This window comes from Gossypium raimondii, chromosome 12 (genome assembly GCF_025698545.1).
Source record: "Gossypium raimondii isolate GPD5lz chromosome 12, ASM2569854v1, whole genome shotgun sequence".
NCBI lineage: Eukaryota > Viridiplantae > Streptophyta > Magnoliopsida > Malvales > Malvaceae > Gossypium > Gossypium raimondii.
In genome coordinates, this window is record NC_068576.1 from 14,884,475 (window position 1) to 14,903,691 (window position 19,217).

At 35.3% G+C, this 19,217-nt stretch overlaps 1 long non-coding RNA gene across 1 annotated transcript; it reads right to left on the reverse strand.

Annotated features, from left to right (window-relative positions):
* Positions 1-3,988: 3,988 nt before the first annotated feature.
* On the reverse strand, positions 3,989-6,225 carry LOC128035597 (uncharacterized). The gene is made up of 3 exons (XR_008192095.1): positions 5,993-6,225; positions 5,597-5,681; positions 3,989-4,203 (listed from the first exon to the last, which is right to left on the reverse strand). It is a non-coding gene; the product is annotated as an uncharacterized LOC128035597 (long non-coding RNA).
* Between the last annotated feature and the right edge of the window lie 12,992 nt (positions 6,226-19,217).

Here is a 19,217-nt window from a genome sequence, read left to right on the forward strand (position 1 = left end):
CATAGCGTGAACAAAACGTAGTTTTTGGAACATCATCACCCTTAATCTTTACTTGATAGTAACCAAATCGAAAGTCAATTTTGGAGAAAGTTGTAGCTCTATTTAGTTGATCAAACAGATCTTCTATTCGAGATAGCAAGTACTTATTCTTCAGGGTCACCTTGTTTAGTTGGCGGTAATCGATGTATAATTGGAGAGTCCCATCTTTCTTTTTCACAAACAGGACTGCCGTGCCCTAAGGTGAAACACTTGGTCGAATAAATCCTTTGTCCAAAAGATCTTGTAGCTACTTCTTCAGCTCCTTTAAATCCAATGGCACCATCCAGTACGGAGCACAAGATATGGGCATGGTACCAGGTGCTACTTTAATCGAAAACTCTACCTCTTAGTCTAGTGGCATGCCTAAAAGTTCTTTTGGGAACACATCGGAGAACTCCTGCACAATTGGTACTTGGCTAATGTCCTTCCTCACCTCAGTTGAATCCATAATATACGCCAAGTAGGTATCTGCGCCCTTAATTATTAGTTTCTTGGTGGATATCATCCAAATTATGCAACCCACCATACTAGTCTACACACCAGGGAGTAACAGTTTTTTTCCTTTTGTAGTTAATAATCTTACACCTCTGGCTCGACAATCTACCATGAAGTTATGTCTAGTTAACTAATCTAGTCCAAGGATAGCATTGAACTCATGAAAACTTACCAATAATAAGTCTAACAAAAAGATGTGTTCGCCAAAAGTCAACGGGCGGTTTCTAAATACTCTATTGACCATCGCACTTTAACCAAGGGGGTTTGTCACTAGCACGTTTGCCTCAAAAGAGACCACTTCTAAACTCTTACCTTTGCATCACAAATAATTATTCTTTCCACATTTTCATATATCATAAAAAGTCTGGTACTGGGCTCGTGCACAAGGTGGGTATTTTCACCTCAACCATGACCATGCCTACACATACAACATTGGTTTATTATTCACACGTCAATTCACAACACATTGAACCATCTTCAATACATAAAACTTACCATACACAACCCGTAGATCATAGAATTTTCATAACTCAAAGAAAGTAAGAAAGAACTCACCAGAAACTTCAAGACAGGATCTACTCTATTGGTCTTTTGCCTCTATTGCTCGGACCTTCAGTAGCTTCTTGAGCTAAATAAGAAACAATCATAACTATCAAACTATTTATCTGTTACAATTTTATCATGCATGCACTAATGCAAAGATGTAAATTCCCTCATCATCAACCTCAGTGTTTCCAAGAAAATTACCAGTCAACTTGTACTTATCAATGATTGTAACACCTTCAACCCGATTCGATTAACTAGATTCGGATTTTGGGTATTACCACATGAATACAGAGACAACCTTAATCTACTTATACAATTTACAAATGATTACAACTTATTTAATTACAAAATTCCAAAATAAAATATATAAGTATATACAATGAGTAAAAACAACTACAAAAAGTGGTAATTAAATTACAATAATATCTAAACTAAAATCCTGATCAATTACAATTACCTCAAGGTATAGATCTCTAAGTAAAATTTCAGTCTTTGGACATGCCACAAATGTAACACCCCTAACCTGTATCCGTCACCGTAATAGGGTTATGGAGCATTACCGTAAAAGCATAACTTAAAAACATTCACATTCAATAATTTCTTAAATCATGGTATAATTCAATTAAACATAAACATATTTTCCCTTATTCAAGCCCTCGAGGACTTAGAAATACTTTAGAAACGATTCGAGACTAAATTGGAAACATTTGAAACAATAAGGAAAAAGATAGAAAATTTCATACTATAGGGGTCACACGGTTGAGACACACGCTTGTGTCTCAGGCCGTTGAACATTTGAAATAGGGACACATGGATGTGTCCCAGCCCGTGTCCGTGCCTATGTAACTCTCTGACTTTGGTCACACAGCCAAGCCACATGCCCGTGTGCTACGCCGTGTGCTAGGCGGTGTAACTGCCTGACTTGCAACCTTTAAAACCTACATGGGACACATGACCATGTCACATGGTCGTGTGTCACACACAGCTAAGACACACGCTCGTGTCTTAAGCCATGTGGACAAGAAAATGGCTAAAATCAAGCCATTTCTTTCACCATTCCCAAGCATAAGCCTAAGTACTTTTGCACATATGATCAAGGCTTCTAAACATGTTCAAAACTTGCATAAAAAGGTCTATAGAATAACCTTATAATCCATACAACCAATACGCCATTTAGGCACCTCAAGCACATACATCAAACATACCTAAACATGTGCATATTTAACCATTTATCAACTAACTTGTTTCCATGCCAAAACATATCACAATTGACACATATCAATCATACCATATTAGATTCATGCCATATCAAAATAACCTTACCATTTGGACCATTTCTCATATGCATCAAAACCATCTAAATGACGCAAATCTAGCCATTTTTAAATGGTTCCAACAACCAACATATACATACCATATTTCAATCATGCATATCTATTCAAAACCTTTCCAAAGCATACCATAACTTGACCCTGTTGAGGTCAATTCCCCACCTACTATTTTAGCCATTCACACATGCATTAATACATTTTCAAAATAACACACATCATCAACAAGGCATCAAAAGTACCAAGGTTACATAAACCAAAATGACATATACATGCCAAACTCATCAACTAACATAAACCACAAGTCCACCTATACATGCCATTATAACCTTGATCAAGACATCAAAATCTACCAATATAATTGCTGACTAGTGTAATAGTTCTCTTACAAGCTTCCAAACCAATCGAGCTTCTGATAATCTGTAAAGTAAGAGAAAGATAATCACATAAGCAATGAATGCTTAGTAAGCTCATATAAACTTTAAACATAACATTTCATTTTAATAATGAACTATATAGAGTAATTGTAAACCTATACCAATTTCACAAAGTTTATCAAACTTTATAACCATCAACTCATAAATGAGTAAGTTCATCAATATCACATATATTTTCATTCCTAACATAATAGGATTTATAAAACATATTACTCAATCATTAACCTTTTCATAATACTATGAACCACTCCATTTACTTTCTTACCATTCCATTTACTTACTTTCCTTTTCATTTACCTAGCATAAACTTAAATAACAACACTAATTCACTAATTAGTATATTTGTTCATGAACTAGGTAAATTCATCCATAGCATACGTAAATTTCTCACATATAAGTACATCACTCAACTCATCAATCCCTTTTTCATCATATTACATCTCAACTCTGAACTTACCGTTTCATTACCTTTTCTTACCTGCTTCATTTACATAATACAAGACATAAGCATAAACATCACTTACATGATAAACCATTTTATTAGATAATACATACTTTGATTCATACCACCCTTTCATTAACATAAGCATATTTCCATTTGGACACTTACCATTTCAATACATAACTTTAAAAGTAAACATAATTCGATCCAACCAATAGCTTTGCACAGGCCTAAGCATCATTAACAATGCATGTTTGTGCATCAATTCATAATTCACTTGAGTTAACATAAGATAAGTCATTAAACATGAATAATCTCAATTGAAATCATCTATTTCATGAACATATACATACTTTCATTTAACATTACCTTTTCATTCCTTTTCATAGTTTTCATAATATAAGTCATTTGAATGCTTACCATTCCTTCCCCATGCCCATTGAACTACTTAGAATAATATTGGATACGCGGGAAAGCTCACACAAAGTGTGTTAAACATATGGTCGAAATCCTTCCTTTTCATCATTGCTCACTCGAGCCATAAAAGGGTCTGCTCACACAAGTTGTAACACCCCTTACCCGTATTCCTTACCGAAACAGAGTATGAGGTATTACTAAATTTTAAAAATTTTTGACAGCATTCCTACTTATTTTTGCTTAAACCTCCTGCAAATTTAGAACACATTCCAATATACCAACCAATTTCATTTGTATAAACACACATATAGTTTAACTATTAATAAACACTACATTTAAAAGGGAACCATAACATATATTTACATGATGATCCCACATTACATAAAGTGTCTATACATGCCATAAAATTTCGGAACACTAGTAGTAAAATACCCCAAATGTGAAGGATAGTGTAGATGATTGTCTGACTTCGTTCCAATTTCCGAGTTGTTGGAAGTCACTATAACCAAGAGAAAAATAAAATCGAGTAAGCATATAGCTTAGTAAGTAAACACATGATAAATAAGTAATTACTCCCATAACTACACCAAAATATAAACTTATTCATGAATAACTTTATTGTTTAGGCAATTTCCAGCAAGCTGTTTTTCTGCGTCATAGTCGCTAATTTATTTTTATCTGGAGCTACAGGGCTCCAAATTGAGTTCCGTAAATTTTCCCTGAAACTAGACTCATATAACATTTCACCATAAAAATTTCAGAATTTTAACCCAGCCAATTAGTACAGTTTATTCATTAAACCTTCCCTGTTTCACTGCCCAACGGTTCTGACCCTTCCTCACTAAAATTTACTTAACTCTCTGTACAAAATTTGAAAAATGGTTTTGCTTGTTTCTAATAAAATAGACTCAATAAGGATTCCAGGGATATAAATTTCATGCCATAATTATTTTTTACAATTTTTGTAATTTTCAAAGTTAGAACAGGGGATCTCGAAGTCAATCCAGCCCTGTTTCAGTAAAATTCAGATATCTCCAAAATACAACTCCTTTGCTTATTCTATTTCTTTCATATGAGAATAGATACATTCAACTTCAATTTCATATATTATTCAGCTTCCCATTCATTTTCCACCATTTATGGTGATTTTTCAAAGTTACCCAATTGCTGTTGTTCAACACAGTTTATAATTAAATCGTTCCTTTTATGCTTTTTGATATTTTCTCCCATCTCATACATGGGTCGATTTAGTATTCAACTCAATATTTACCCCATAAAATTTTCCACCATATGGCAATATTCATCTTCCACACTTTTTCGTTGAACACTCGGAATGTTAGCCGTTATTGGTGGATCCCGACTTAGCACCACCACCGAATCGGGAATCAAGACTTAGCAACCCCTCGGGGGAATCAGCACATAGCAACCCCCTTTTTATTTCAAAGATATGGTGGATATCGCACTTAGCACCACCAATGAATCGGGAATCAGCACTTAGCAACCCCTGGGAATCAGACATAGCAACCCCTTTTATTTCAAAGATATGGTGGATATCGCACTTAGCACCACCAATGAATCGGGAATCAAGACTTAGCAACCCTCGGGGAATCAGCACATAGCAACCCCCTTTCACATTTCAAAGATATGGTGGATCACGCACATAGCACCACCCATAAATCGGGGAATCAACACACAGCAACCCCTTTTATATACAACATACTACGGCTTATTCCGAGTGTTCAACCCATAACCCATATATTGCAACCCTTTATCACCTTTCCCGATTTAACAACATTTTTAGGATATTGCCAAACATTTATTTTAATTCCAAATAAATCTCAACATATATCAAATAATATCAAAATAATACATTAAGTCACGTGTTTACTTACCTCGGTGCAAAATATCGTAATTTTGCACTTTACTCCACTATCTTTCCTTTTCCCCGTTTGATATACTCTTCACGTCTTTCTTGATCTATAATAGCAAATTTAACTCGTTTAATATTCACATTTATTAAAATAATCCACCACCCAACTTTTTGAAAATTACAATTTTGCCGATTATGTCTATTTACCCGTTTTCGCTTAAAATTGCTTAGCAAAAGTTGTTTAACAAAATCTCTAGCTTCATATTCCACCATAAAACAGCAAAATAAACACATTTCACCTATGGATATTTTTCCAAATATGAACCCTAACACGAATTAATGGTAGAATAAGCTAAACCAAGTTACCGGGACTCCAAAAATACAAAGAACATTAAAAACGGGGCTTAGAATCACTTACTATGGAGCTTGAAAGCTTAAAAACCCTAAATATGGCTTCCCCCTTGCTGATTTCGTTCACCATGAAGAAGATGAGCATATTTTGCCATCTTTTTCCCATTTAATTCTATTTAATAACCAAATGACTAAAATGCCCCCATTTAAAAAAAAATCTATTTCACCCATTTCTTATGTCTATTTTTGTCCATCAACTAACTAATGGTCTAATTACCACATAAAGACCTCCAATTTAAAATTTCATAACAATTAGACACCTCTAAGATGTAGAACTCAACTTTTGCACTATTTACAATTTAGTCCTTTTGACTAAATTGAGTGCCCAAACGTCGAAATTTTCGAACGAAATTTTTACTGAAAATTTTCCGTGAAATTGTAGACCATAAAATATAATAATAACCATATTTTCCTCGTCGGATTTGTGGTCCCGAAACCACTATTCGACTAGGCCCAATCGTCATATAACTCTCCCCCCTTAGGGATTTTCGTCCCCAAAATCTTACCTAAAAGAGGTTTGGGTACTGTTTCCTCATAATTTCCTCCGGTTCCCACGTAGCCTCTTCCATTCCATGTTTTTGCCACAACACTTTCACTAAGGCTACACTTTTATTTCTTAACTGTTTGACCTCCGAGCCAAAATCTTTATGGGTTCTTCTTCATAAGTCATATCCGGTCGAACCTCAATCTCAGAGGAGAAACTATATGTGAAGGATCCGAACGATAACGTCGCAACATGGACACATGAAATACATTATGTATCTTTTCCAACTCTGGCGGTAAAGCTAACCGATATGCTACTGGGGCCAACTCTCGGTAACTTCATATGGTCCAATAAAACGTGGACTTAGTTTGCCTTTACGACCAAATCTCAGAATATTCTTCCATGGGGATATTTTCAAGAACACTTTATCACCCACTTGAAACTCAATTTCTTTTCTCTTTAAATCCGCATACGACTTTTGCCGATCCGAGGCGCTTTTTAGGCAATCACGGATTATTTTCACCTTTTCTTCAGTTTCTTTCACCAGGTCGACTCCATGAATCCGATTCTCACCGAGTTCAGTCCAATATAAAGGGGTTCTACATTTACGCCCATATAATGCTTCATACGGTGCCATTTGTATACTTGACTGATAACTATTATTATAAGCAAATTCAACCAGTGGTAGATATTTCTCCCAACTGTCCTTCATTTCTAAAATACAACACCGGAGCATGTCTTCAAGAACTTGAATCACCCTTTCTGGTTGCCCGTCAGTTTGCGGATGAAATGCGATCTTGAAATTCAATTTCGTACCCAAAGCTTCCTGTAACTTTATCCAAAACCTCAAGTAAATCTCGGATCTCTATCCGATATAATAGATTTAGGCACCCATGTAGTCTCACTATTTCAAGAACATATAATTCCGCCAACCTGTCAAGTGAATAATCAATGCGTATCGGAATAAAATGGGCTGACTTTGTCAATCTATCCACAATTACCCAAATAGCATCTTTCTTCTTTGGAGTTAAAGGCAATCCTGTCACGAAATCCATCGTGATATCGTGTCCCACTTCCATTCGGAATCGTTATCGGTTGAAGTAAACCCGATGGCACTTGATGCTCACCTTCACTTGTTGATGATTAAACATTTTGTTACAAATTCGAGATATCCTTTTTCATGCCCTACCACCAATACAACTTCCTCAAATCATTGTACATTTTCACACTACCGGATGGATGATAAATCACCACTGTGCCTCACCTAAAATAGTCCGAATTAGCTCATCATTTCTCGGTACACATATTCGTCCACGAACATCGTGCAATCATCCGAACCAATTTGAAAATCGAGTCAACACCGCTTCACATCGAGCTCTCTTGGCTTGCAATTTCTTGTCATTCTTTTGAGATTCCGAATTTGTGAAGAAATAACGGTCTAGCTCTCAATTCAACCAACATTGAGCCATCATCGATAAAGTTAACATCGTACCCATAGCTCTCAAAGCAAATAAAGATTTTACGCTCAAGGCATCAAGCAACCACATTAGCTTTCCGGGTGATAATCAATCACTAGCTCATAGTCTTTGATTAGCTCGAGCCATCTTCGTTGCCGCAAATTCAAGTCTTTTGACTCATCAAATATTTCAAACTCTTATGATCGGTGAAGATTCGCACTTTTCACCATACAAATAATGACGCCAAATTTTTAAAGCAAAAACAATGGCGACCAATTCTAAATCATGCGTCGGATAATTCTTCTCATGCGGTTTCAACTGTCTCAAGCATAAGCTATTACTTTGCCCTCTTGCATTAACACACACCCAAGGCCATTCAACGATGCATCATCAGAATTACAAACTCCTTCCGGACTCAAAGTTGCACCAACACTGGCGCCTCGATCAATAATGCCTTCAACTTTTCAAAACTCGTTGACATTTATCGGTCCATTCAAACTTGACATTCTTCTGCAGAACTTAGTCATAGGAGAAGCAATCATCGAGAATCCCTTGACAAACTATGTCGTAATACCCAGCTAAGCCAGAAGCTTCTAACTTCACCACATTCTTTGGTGGCTCCCAATCAACAATTGCTGAAATTTTGCTTGGATCAACCCAAATACCTTCACTTGAAACTATATGTCCCAAGAATCCAACCTCACGAAGCCAAAACTCACTTTTTTGAATTTAGCATACAATTTCTTTTCTCTCAGAATCTGCAACACAGTTCTCAAATGTTCTGCATGTTCCGATTCATCCCGAGAATAGATTAAAATATCATCTATGAACACCACCACGAACTTGTCTAAGTACAGCCGAAAAATTCGGTTCATCAAGTCCATAAAATATTGGAGCATTAGTCAACCCAAAAGGCATTACAGAAATTCATAGTGTCCATACCTCGTTCTAAAGGCGCTTTCGGCACATCAGACTCTTTAACTCTCAACTGATAGTAACCAGACCTCAGATCGATCTTGGAGAACACTGTTACCCCTTTTAATTGATCAAACAAATCATCAATTCTCGGCAAAGGATACTTGTTCTTTATGGTCACCTTATTGAGCTGACGATAGTCAATACAAAGTCTCATAGAGCCGTCCTTCTTTTTCACAAATAACACAGGAGCACCCCAAGGAGAAAAACTCGGTCTCACAAATCCTTTATCTGTCAACTCTTGTAACTGAGCTTTTAATTCCTTCAACTCAGTCGGAGCCATTCGATACGGTGCAATAGAAATCGGTGCAGTACCAGGTAACAGATCAATAGAAAACTCAACTTCTCTAATCGGAGGTAACCCAGGCAATTCCTCTGGAAATACATCTGGAAATTCACAGACTACCGGCACTGATTCAAGCTTCGACCCAGTTATATCAGTATTCAACACATAAGCAAGATAAACTTCACATCCCTTTCTCAAGTATTTCTGAGCAGACATGTGCGAAATCACCATAGGCAACTTATTCGGCTCCTCTGTTTCAATCCGGAGAATTTCACCATTTTCACACTTTAATTCAAGAATTTTCTATCTACAATTCACCTTGGCATCATGCAATATCAACCAATCCATCCCCAAAATAACATCGAACTCATCAAATGGTAACAACATCAAATTAGCCAGGAAACAGTGACCTTGAATCATCAGGGGGCAATTCTTGCAAATCTTATCAACTAAGACATACTTGCCTAATGGATTTGATACTTTAACTACATATTCAGTGTTTTCAACAGGCAATTTCTTACTAGATACCAATTTCATGCATACATATGAATGAGTAGAGCCGGGATCAATCAAAGCAATAACATCTATATCATGAAGAGAAAATGTACCAATAATCACATCGGGAGATGAGGCATCCTCTCGAGCACGTATGGCATAAGTCTGGCAGCGCTCTAATTTCGATCCTCCCATTGCATCTTTCATCACACTTTTACCATCGACTTTGCTTCCCACATTTCTCGGCGGTCTCCCTCTACTAACAGTATCACCCGATCCGACTCTTGGCAAATTTTCTTCCTCTCTTCTCTCGTGGCAATCTCTTACATAATGCTCTTGGGAACCACACCAAACAAGCTCGTTTAAATCCCCAACACTCACCAATATGTCGCCGCCACACTGTTGACATTGGTAGGGTGTTTCCTACATTGCCCACACTTGCTACAGAGGTAGCTCGAGTTGTAGCTCGAATCGACCTCCCTCGGTCTCTGCGTGAATACCCAATCGAACCGGTTGGTCGTGGATCCATCCTTTAAACTTCTTGAATGAGATTGAAATGTTCGCCCATTGTCCTCTTCCTTACATCTCGAGATTCCATCTCGCCCTTCTCTTTTCTCTACTCAGTTCTTGACTTTTACAGTCTGATCAACTAACACCACAAATTCTTTTAACTCTAAAATCCCAACATGCAACTGATGTCTTCATTTAGCCCTCTTCAAATCTTTTACACATAATAGCCTCCGTGAGGCACACATTCTGGGCATATTTACTAAGCCAGAACAAACTCCGTTCATATTCGCTACGGACATTCTACCTGTTTCAACCCGAGAAACTCTTTGCGTTTTGATCAATAAATCGTTGGCTTACATATTTCTTTCTAAATTCTTCCGAAAGAAGTCCCAAGTAACTCTTTCTTTTGGAACCACCGATATCAATGTTTTCCACCAACGATATGCGAATCCTTCAATAAAGACACAGTACATTTCAAACATTCTTGAGGGTGCAAGATAATTCATCAAATACCGAATAGTATTTTCAAGCCAAAACTCGGCTTTTTCCGGATCATCATCAACATTGGCCTGAAATCTTCAGCCCCATGCTTTCAATTCTATCAACGGTGGCTTACTTGATCTCACCAATTCGGCACTCAGGTGGAGCTACGGGACCGGTTGAGGAATAGGAGGGTGGAGGAGGAGGAACATTCGGATTTACGGACATATTCTATATACCAATCACTCATCATTCGGAGGAAGGCTTCCGAGCCTCATCCCGTCCATGTGTCTCATGTCTACTCTCTTCTGCGCGGTCCCTTTGCGAGAGCGCGTTACTTTCAACATCATCGCCACACTTGATCAGATCCATTTACTATATAAAACAAAATTTTAAATTGTCGAAATCATCACACTATCACAATAATTTTATGGCATGTATAGATCGACTTCCACACGTATTTTATTGGTCCGATAACCGACTAAACCGTAGCTCTGATACCACTAAAATGTAACACCCTTACCCGTATTCCTTACCGAACACAGTATGAGGTATTACTAAATTTTAAAAATTTTCGACAAGATTCCTACTTATTTTTGCTTAAACCTCCGCAAATTTAGAACACATTCCAATATACCAACCAATTTCATTTGTATAAACACACATATAGTTTAACTATTAATAAACACTACATTTAAAAGGAACCATAACATATATTTACATGATGATCCCACATTACATAAAGTGTCTATACATGCCATAAAATTTCGGAACACTAGTAGTAAAATACCCCAAATGTGAAGGATAGTGTAGATGATTGTCTGACTTCGTTCCAATTTCCGAGTTGTTGGAAGTCACTATAACCAAGAGAAAAATAAAATCGAGTAAGCATATAGCTTAGTAAGTAAACACATGATAAATAAGTAATTACTCCCATAACTACACCAAAATATAAACTTATTCATGAATAACTTTATTGTTTAGGCAATTTCCAGCAAGCTGTTTTTCTGCGTCATAGTCGCTAATTTATTTTTATCTGGAGCTACAGGGCTCCAAATTGAGTTCCGTAAATTTTCCCTGAAACTAGACTCATATAACATTTCACCATAAAAATTTCAGAATTTTTAACCCAGCCAATTAGTACAGTTTATTCATTAAACCTTCCCCTGTTTCACTGCCCAACGGTTCTGACCCTTCCTCACTAAAATTTACTTAACTCTCTGTACAAAATTTGAAAAATGGTTTCGCTTGTTTCTAATAAAAACAGACTCAATAAGGATTCCAGGGATATAAATTTCATGCCATAATTATTTTTTTACAATTTTTGGTAATTTTCCAAAGTTAGAACAGGGGATCTCGAAGTCAATCCAGCCCTGCTTCAGTAAAATTCAGATATCTCCAAAAATACAACTCCTTTGCTTATTCTATTTCTTTCATATGAGAATAGATACATTCAACTTCAATTTCATATATTATTCAGCTTCCCATTCATTTTCCACCATTTATGGTGATTTTTTCAAAGTTACCCAATTGCTGTTGTTCAACACAGTTTATAATTAAATCGTTCCTTTTGCGTTTTTGATATTTTCTCCCATCTCATACATGGGTCGATTTAGTATTCAACTCAATATTTACCCCATAAAATTTTCCACCATATGGCAATATTCATCTTCCACACTTTTTCGTTGAACACTGGAATGTTAGCCGTTATTGGTGGATCCCACTTAGCACCACCATTGAATCGGGAATCAAGACTTAGCAACCCCTGGGAATCAAAGACATAGCAACCCCCTTTTTATTTCAAAGATATGGTGGATATCGCACTTAGCACCACCAATGAATCGGGGAATCAGCACTTAGCAACCCCTCGGGGGAATCAGCACATAGCAACCCCCTTTTTATTTCAAAGATATGGTGGATATCGCACTTAGCACCACCAATGAATCGGGGAATCAGCACTTAGCAACCCCTCGGGGGAATCAGCACATAGCAACCCCCTTTCACATTTCAAAGATATGGTGGATCACGCACATAGCACCACCCATAAATCGGGGAATCAGCACACAGCAACCCCTTTTATATACAACATACTACGGCTTATTCCGAGTGTTCAACCCATAACCCATATATTGCAACCCTTTATCACCTTTCCCGATTTAACAACATTTTTAGGATATTGCCAAACATTTATTTTAATTCCAAATAAATCTCAACATATATCAAATAATATCAAAATAATACATTAAGTCACGTGTTTACTTACCTCGGTGCAAAATATCGTAATTTTGCACTTTACTCCACTATCTTTCCTTTTCCCCGTTTGATATACTCTTCACGTCTTTCTTGATCTATAATAGCAAATTTAACTCGTTTAATATTCACATTTATTAAAATAATCCACCACCCAACTTTTGAAAATTACAATTTTGCCCCAAACTTTTGCATAATTACACTTTTGTCCCCAAGCTCGGAAATTAAACTTCATCACTTATTCTTAAGTTTTATAACATGCTGAACATTTTCCCTTCTATGGCAACATCAAATTCCCACTCCAACACATACTTTTGAATATTAATTATTTTTACCGATTATGTCTATTTACCCGTTTTCGCTTAAAATTGCTTAGCAAAAGTTGTTTAACAAAATCTCTAGCTTCATATTCCACCATAAAACAGCAAAATAAACACATTTCACCTTTGGATATTTTTCCAAATATGAACCCTAACACTAATTAATGGTAGAATAAGCTAAACCAAGTTCTGGGACTCCAAAAATACGAAGAACATTAAAAGCGGGCTTAGAATCACTTACTATGGAGCTTGAAAGCTTAAAACCCTAAATATGGCTTCCCCTTGCTGATTTCGTTCACCATGAAGAAGATGAGCATATTTTGCCATCTTTTTCCCATTTAATTCTATTTAATAACCAAATGACTAAAATGCCCCATTTAAAAAAAATCTATTTCACCCATTTCTTATGTCTATTTTTGTCCATCAACTAACTAATGGTCTAATTACCACATAAAGACCTCCAATTTAAAATTTCATAACAATTAGACACCTCTAAGATGTAGAACTCAACTTTTGCACTATTTACAATTTAGTCCTTTTGACTAAATTGAGTGCCCAAACGTCGAAATTTTCGAACGAAATTTTTACGAAAATTTTCCGTGAAATTGTAGACCATAAAAATATAATAATAACCATATTTTCCCTCGTCGGATTTGTGGTCCCGAAACCACTGTTCCGACTAGGCCCAGAATCGGGCTGTTACACAAGTTGACGATCAAAATGTAGCTACACAATGTCGCTCAGAAAAGTTGACGAGTATCCACAAAAAATGTTAGAACTCAGCCATCCGTAGGACATTCAAGACCAACACCCTGAACATGGTAACCTAGCTCTGCTCACACAAGTTGAAGGTCGGAATGTAAGCTACACAATGCTGGTCACACAAACTGATGAGTATCCGCAACAAATGCCAGACCTTAGCCATCAGTAGGACATTTAGGACCAGCACCTGAAACATCGTAACCCTAATGACATGCCATTTGTATCCTATATATTCCGAAGGTTCAAACGGGACTCGATAGTCATCGAACGTTGTTGGATTTCCATAGTTTCATTACGTGCTAAATTGCATAATAACATATATATTGATTCATTTACAATAGAACCACAGATTAAACATTCAATTTAATCAACATTTAAGTGATTATAGTTCTTACAGACTTACCTGGCTAAATTGCAGAAATAAAAAAGTGCAGGTGCTATTTGGTAATTTTCTCTTCTCCTCGATTTTCCACTCGTTCTAGATCTAAATTAATAATTTCATTCAATTCATTAGTTTAGATAGAAAAACTAATTCATTTTATAAAATTTACTCATTTTTGACATTTTTACACAATTGCCTCCAACATTTTACTTTTATTCAATTTAGTCCTTGAGCCTAATACATGCAAATTAACCATTTTTATTGAAAATCCATGCCAACCTAATGTTCATAGCTTCCATTTCAGCCATTTTTGTGATAATTTCACATCAAATCCTTGCATTTTTACTATTTTAACAATTAAAACCCTAATCATTAAATTCATCAAAAATCACTTAACCAAATAATTTTAAGTAAGAACTAATACCTGAAATTCATCATATAACATCTAAAATCATAAAGATCCATCAATGACAACATTCAAAATATTTAATAGTTTTAAAAACGAAGGTACGGGCTAGTTGGACCTAATTTCAACGATTTCAAAAATATAAAAATTATTAAAAATGGGTAAGAATTACTTATCATGCATGAAATTTCACCAAGGCCGAAAGCTTTATCCCTAACTCCATGGTGTTTTGGATTGTGTTCTTAGAAAACCAAAAAGATGATAACATATTGGCCATTTATTTCTTTTAATTAATTTAATTATGAAATTACCATTTTGTCCATTTAAAAATCATCCAAATTTCATGCTTTTAGTTACCCAAAATCGTCGACTAAACCCTTAAATGGTTTAATTACCATTTAAGTCCCTTTACCTTTATTCATTAAGCCATTTATTCACTTAAATCAAATAGTGGTCAAATTTACACTTTTTTTATGATTTAGTCATTTTTAATTAATTAACTATCCAAACATTAAAATTTCTTAACGAAACTTTATACAACCTTAATAATACTCGTAAATATTTATAAAAATATTTATAGCTCGGTTTATAAAAACGAGGTCTCGATACCTCATTTTCTAAAACCACTTGACTTTAGGGTCTTACCACTTGAATGTAATTAATCATTCATATAACATAAACTACCATATCAAAAAAAAATTTAAAACCATATTTGACTCGTAAATATTAAATGATAATATTTATGAACTTACTCGTCGGATTTTAGTCCCAAAACCACTATTTTTGATACCACTGAAAAATAGGATGTTATAGCCAAACTTGCTCTATATGTATAATAACTCGATACGCCACTTCTTGGCGTAGTGCTGACATCATCCCTCCTGGCGCAGTCCCACATCAACTCACTGTAACATAAAACACACAGATAAGTTCATAAATAACTTAATGAGGAAAACATCATTTACCTGAGTCATATTCGCATATTGCAACTGATAATTTATATAAACGATTCCATCGTTCTTAACCTTCAACTTTGTCTCTTGCGAATGCTTTCTCAAGTTTTATCCCTTTATACGCGTCAGATACTATACCTCACTCTGAAACTATTTTCTTCTCATTCAATTTCTTCGATACATCATTTACATCCTTCAAAATTTGAGCCAACACCTCACCATGATTCAAGAAGTAACACATACACAGATGATAGGTACTTCGTTCGAACATATCAAGTTCACTTTCTTATTTAGCATACATTTTCAATATTAACACATTACTTCTGTATATCCTTTCAATTTGTTATTTTCGACCGTGTTATAATCTTATGAAATACTTTACCATATAGTAAGCGTGAGTAAAACTCGATTTAATTAAAAAAATCAAAAAACATTTCGAATTTTGAGTTAACCGATTCAAATTATTGGACTCAACTCAAATAAGTAATTGAGTTTTGAATTCGAATCAGGTTGAATTTTACAATTCGAATAACTCAAATAATTTGAATAACAAATTGGTGAAAATACCCTTTTGGTCCCTATCAAGTTTGAAAATGAACAAATTGGTTTCCTTCTCAACAAAAATTACAAAAAATTCAAAATATTTTAAAATCCAAAATATTTATAAAATCCCATAATTTATATTTTTAAAATTATAAAATTTCAAAAAATATAAAAATATATAAAAAGTTAAAAATAAAAATTTTCTAGAATAATAATTTTGGAGACTGAAATAAGTTAATTAATGATTCAAGTTTATCATACTAAAATATTTTTTATTATTTTTCTTTGAAAAAGTTTTCGAATATATATGGTTTCAAATTTATGTTGTCTAACATGAAATTAGTTATACTGTAACAAGATTTTAATTTGACATATTTAATTTTTTAATTTAACTCGTACAATTTCACTTGATTCAATTCGACTCGATTCGAATTTCATTTCAGTCGACTCAATTCGAAAAAACTTCAAATCGAGTTAGGATGATAAAATAAAACTCTTCAACTTGATTAACTCGAAATTATTTTCACTCGATTCAACTCTATTCGATCAAACGCTCACCCCTAGTATATAGTCCATATATATATATTTCTTCCTTATTGATTTCATTGGTTATGTTTAGGAGCCATATAGAACTTGCCACAAGGGAAATTCATTAGAATAGGCCACGAAGAAAATCCTTCAAAGTTCTTCATTGAGAGTCCTATTAAGACACGTCACAAGGGCATTCCATCCGAAGTACGCCATAAAGGCTATTCTTTTAGAGTTTGCCACAAATGATTTTCTTCCATAGTTCGCCACAATGGCTTTTTTTTCTTGACATGTTTTTAATATGGATTTGCCTAAACTCATGTTTTTGGGGTTTGTCTATCATCATCCTGGAACACGTAGAGAACCCTATTAGGTAATCATTTCCTTTTGGTTCCTTTTTAGAAGGCGCCCTTGTCATGGTTTGATATACATTTAAGGCTACCATTTCAGGCTAAACCCTTAAAACGACAACAGATTAGTAGTTTAGGCTAAATCTGTGTCACATGTATCTTCGAGCCCTCAACAAATGCTAGAGCTCGATTTTAGAACATATTTACTTGCAGACAATTCATACATCGAAACAAACTAAGCCCAATCTTTTTAATCCACAATAAGCAATCGATATAACACACATCTCATAACATATATTTCAAACCTTCAAGAACAACCATGCTTCACCTTACATTACTCATGCATCATTCAACACATGTTTGAACTAATCAGACTCTGTACCAAATTTTCACTTCATTCCCAACAATATTCACTCAATCATAGATACCAATTAGGAACCACTCACCTTACCTATTATATCTTTCAAGATCTCAGCATCACCTTTGGATTTGTTCCACAGACATCAAGATATGAACAATACCACGCAAGAGCCAGTTTAGAGACTCACTTGACAAACAAAGATAGCAGCTTGAACTCCTGATCAAACATCCAACAAGGAACTGCAGCAACTACTACTTATAAAACATATGAACACCATTAAAACTCATTCGTATAACCTTTACTGTCATCTCAAACCTAGATAACCCTTATACAAAGCCTTACTTATTTTTTTTTACTATTCATGCACTCTTACAGACTTAATCTGTAATACCCTCAACCTGATTTGATTAATCAGACCCAGACCTTAGGTATTACCACACGAACACAGACAAGAAGCTTAATTTACTTATATAATTTACAAATAATTACAACTTACTTAATTACAAAACTACAAACTAAAATACATAATTAAATACAATGAGTAATTACAGCTTCAGCTTGAAGTAATTAAATTGCAACAATATCAAAATTTAAGAAAACGTAATCAATTACAGATAACCCAAAACATGGATTTCTAAGTAGCAATTTAGACTATAAATGGACCGCTAACTTATTCTACATGTATAATGACCGATACGCCACTTCTTGGTGTAGTCTTGGCATCATCCCACCTGGCGCAGACTCACATCAATTTACCTGTAACATATCATACACACAGGTAAGTTCATAAGAACATAGTGAGGAAAACATCCTTTACTTGCACAATGCTTGCACATTGTTACTAAAGAATTGTTATGATGTTCTTATTATTCTGGTCTTTTAACTTGTTTTTGGAGAATTCTTTTCTTAGAATTTCATTCTTCATTCTCTATGAATATTACGTCCTACTCTAAACTCATTACTTCATTATTCGCAGTCAAATCATGGCATTGCATAACACTTTAACATAGCCCATGAAGCCACTATGTCTTTTTGATCTTTCTAATCATACTGGCAAGTCATACTGATTGTGCCAAAAAAATTAATACAAAATCTCCCATATGAATCATTCATTTACGTACGTCATTGAGAGCCTTACTAGGGGACGCCACAAGGGCACTATTTCATAATTCGCCATGTAAATTATTCGTTTAGAGTGTGCCACAAAGGCTTATCTCTCAAATTATTGCCAGAAAGGCTAACATTGCAGGGATTTCCATAGAGGCTATCCCTTCATGATTCACGACAAAGATGTTCCTTTCATAATGCACCACAAAGGCGTTCCTTTCATAGTCACCACAAAGGCTTTCCTTTCATATTGCTCTACAAAGGCTTTTCTTTCATATTGCGCCACAAAGGCTTCCTTTATCTATCGTGTTTTTGTGATCCTAAACTCACTTATGTTAGGTTTTCCCATCATCGCATGGGACACACAGAAAGCCCCTATGGGTAATAACCTTCCTTTAGGTTCCTTTAGAAAGTGCCATGACCATGGAATTTTCCTTTCAGAATTTGTGTTTAAAGTCCCGACGAACCCCTTTAGACAATATTGTGGAGATAGACATAGACTCACTTCACAGACCATTCATGCATTAACACAAACCACACTCATCTTTTCACATATCATACCCCGTAGCATACATCCGATAAA